This window comes from Acipenser ruthenus, chromosome 4, assembly GCF_902713425.1.
Source record: "Acipenser ruthenus chromosome 4, fAciRut3.2 maternal haplotype, whole genome shotgun sequence".
Taxonomy (NCBI): domain Eukaryota; kingdom Metazoa; phylum Chordata; class Actinopteri; order Acipenseriformes; family Acipenseridae; genus Acipenser; species Acipenser ruthenus.
The window spans coordinates 74,132,313-74,136,037 of record NC_081192.1 but is presented as its reverse complement, the minus strand read 5'-3'; the positions used below and the strand labels follow the sequence as shown (position 1 = coordinate 74,136,037).

Genomic DNA, 3,725 nt, shown 5'->3' with positions numbered 1-3,725 from the left:
TGGATAATCCCTCATCAGACTGTGATTAAACATTTCATTGCTAATTCTTATTCTATCCTGTACATACTGTTGATATGTCATGTTCATCGTTTAGAGTTTACGTGGCAGGAGATGTATATGTATACATAAGCATGGGCAAATTGTAAGCATGGCAAATTCTTTGTTGAGATTTAGTAATGTCTTTCTCAAAGAGACCCAAGTGTAAATGTTTGTCGTAATCACCATGGATAATAGCATTTACATAATGTCCCGTGACAAGAAATTACATCTAAAATACAAATGTATTTTTTTCAGATTTGTAAAAAAAGACCTGCTTCTCCTGGTGTTGTATCCTTGCTGGACGGAGATGGTGAAGATGCTGGAGGCGGCCAAGCCAGCACAGTATGGGGTAGATTTGACAAGGGACAAGAAAAGGTAATTAGAATTACAACGTGATGTTTAGGAACCCGCATTAGAGAGACAGATAGATTCAAATTATTATTTTTCTCTGTCCCCTTACATTTGTATGTTGTTTGAAATCATATTTTTGTAATAATCTGTGTTCAGGATATGCCATAGACCTAGGTTAGATGAGCCAAAATGTCTTTATATCAGTAGTAACTGTGTATAGCCAGGTATACAATCGGAAACTTAATTCACTTTTGAGTTATTGTCTATGTTTGGTACACAGCTTATCTTCCTGATTTTATTTTTTTTTTTTTTAACTTAGGTTCCATTACCAGTGCTGTCCCATAAAAATAAACCATTTTCCTGCCACATTGTTTCACCCTCTGGACATATCAATGATTCAGATCTTTTACACATATCCATCTTATATGGATGTTTTGTGTTTTGTTTATAAAAAATGTGTAAATGTGTAAAGGACTAGGGGTTGTGGTGTTTGTCTGAAGTAAGAGAGTGGTGGTGTAACATCAAATCATTTGCAGCACGAATAAGTCACAGTCACTGGCCATGTCATGCACACTTATTTCTAACTCATTGGTTGATCGAAAATAAGTTTAACAGGCAATGGAGTAGTTCATTGGTTTTATACGCTCCCTTTAAAGATGTAATAAACAATCTCATCCAGTGGGATCTCTTTTCAGAGTGTGCAGTAGCAGAAGGGGATTGTGGGAATGTGTGGAGCTAAGGAAGGTAGAAGGAGATGCGCAGTAGAAACCCTGGGATATGTTTACACAATGAACTAATTTGTGGATGAATATCGTTGGTGTTAATTAAAGTTAATAAGACAAAATATTTTAGTGTAAAATTATACTTGATGGTGGGGTACTGCCTTTTTTAATTTTTACAGAGATGTCATTTTTTAAATCTTATTGCTATCTTACCAGAAGGCCACCTCCCCTCCAGACATTCCGATCAGACAAAAGAGACAATTCGAAGCCAACCCAAAGAGACGTCCAAGACCTTGTCTGGGCTGCCTATCTGTAATATCAGCTAAAAAGGAGGCTCCTGTAACAGTAAGTTATCTTTCCTGTAGCCATTCCCTAAACTGCAGTGTTATGTGGCACTTCATTACCAAATCAATCAGAAAACATGTCACCTTCAGTTAGTCCATTTTTTTTATTTGTTTTTTAAAAATCAATTAAAAGATATTTAAACTTGTCAGTTTTTGTTTACATTGCATTATTTTGGAACTCTTAATACAATTATTGATAATAGAAACAACTTTGCAAATGCCATTACTATTTTTCAGATTCCTAGGATGAAACCGTTGGCCATAGCAACAGGAAAAACTGATTTAGCACACTTTGAAAAACAATATTGAAAATATTAAAACAATCAGCTCTATCACAATGACCTCAGTGAAACCCAGCGTGGTTGCGGGATGATACAAAATCCATTGTAATGAACAATAAGTGAAATGCCGGGGGTCCCGAGTGGCGGATCCAGTAAAGGCACTCCACGTGCAGTGCAGGATGTGCCCTATAGTCTGGACATCGCGAGTTCGAGTCCAGGCTATTCCTTTGCCGACCGAGGATGGGAGCTCCCAGGGGGCGGCGCTCAATTGGCCCACGCTTCGGAGGACAGCGTGTGTTTGTCTTCGCCCTCCAGAGTCAGCCCTGGGGTGGTAGCGGTGAGCTGAGCATAATAAAATAATTGGCCATTCCAAATTGGGGAGAAAATAATAAAAAATAATTGGCAACGACTAAATTTATAAAAAAAAAAAAAAAGTGAAATGCTTCAGTTTTTACAAGCTTGATTAATATGCCCCTATTTACCAGATAGAGGGGTCTACTATTCAATGGTTCTATAGAATGTTGACACACGCTGATGAAAAAATAGCACCATCTAGATTTCTTCCTTATCAAGCAACTAAATCAGACACCATATATCTTGTGATCGTAGCAGATTTTGCCCATTTTGAGGATAAGTGATACCAAACATTAAACAAACTACATGGGAAGTTTTATTAAAAGGATTCTCACCTTTCCCCAGCATACAGCTGATCCTGTCCTAATGTGAAGGTGGATCCAACAAGTGACGTCGTGATCCTGCCAGTCGAAGTGCAGAAAAATCACAGTCAAATGCATGTTGGCCTGATAACCAAATATTGTTCTTTTTTTTTTTTTTTTAAATCCTGCGCTAGTAAATCATGTATCTGTGTCAGGATAGCATATACAGCATGCTCATGCCTAAGTAAACAAACATTTTAAGAACATAAGAAAGTTTACAAACGAGAGGAGGCCATTCGGCCCATCTTGCTCTTTTGGTTGTTAGTAGCTTATTGATCCCAGAATCTCATCAAGCAGCTTCTTGAAGGATCCCAGGGTGTCGGCTTCAACAACATTACTGGGGAGCGGGTTCCAGACCCTCACAATTCTCTGTGTAGAAAAGTGCCTCCTATTTTCTGTTCTGAATGCCCCTTTATCTAATCTCCATTTGTGACTCCTGGTCCTTGTCGAAAAAGTCCCCTGGGTCGACATTGTCAATACCTTTTAGCATTTTGAATGCTTGAATCAGATCACCGCGTAGTCTTCTTTGTTCGAGACTGAATAGATTCAATTCTTTTAGCCTGTCTGCATATGACATGCCTTTTAAACCCGGGATAATTCTGGTCGCTCTTCTTTGCACTCTTTCTTGAGCAGCAATATCCTTTTTGTAACGAGGTGACCAGAACTGAACACAATATTCTAGATGAGGTCTTACTAATGCATTGTAAAGTTTTAACATTACTTCCCTTGATTTAAATTCAACACTTATCACAATATATCCGAGCATCTTGTTGGCCTTTTTTTATAGCTTCCCCACATTGTCTAGATGAAGACATTTTAATAAAGAACAAAAATAAAAAACACTTTGTTCTTGAGTTTATTTTGGTATCTTTTGAAATTGGTATTCTTCTTGTGTGTGTTTGTGTATATGCATGTGTGTGAAGGATGTGGGTTGGTGGGAGGGTGTTCATTTTAATGGATTTATGTCTTTTTAAGACAGAATGCTTTTGACAGCTGTTTTGTTGAGTTCACAAAGCTTTAACACTTGAGTAAGTCCTTGAGAATTTCATGCAATCTTTTAAAGGTTTTCTGACCTGTAAATTAGTCCTACAACCACACAATGTCAGTGGAGTACACCTAATATGTGTAATTAACAATAATTAAACATTACCAATTTTGGCATGATGAATTAACACACAGAAAAGGCTAATGACTAATCAAGCTTTAAATCCAATTTCTTAAAGGCTTAAAAAAATTAGAGTGGTTATCTTCTTTCTTGGATTTGGGATTTCT

At 37.3% G+C, this 3,725-nt stretch overlaps 1 long non-coding RNA gene across 1 annotated transcript; it reads left to right on the top strand.

Annotated features, from left to right (window-relative positions):
• The first annotated feature begins 331 nt into the window (after window positions 1-331).
• LOC131737061 (uncharacterized) lies at window positions 332-3,226 on the top strand. Its single transcript, XR_009328626.1, has 3 exons — window positions 332-414; window positions 1,329-1,457; window positions 2,437-3,226. It is a non-coding gene; the product is annotated as an uncharacterized LOC131737061 (long non-coding RNA).
• Window positions 3,227-3,725: the final 499 nt, after the last annotated feature.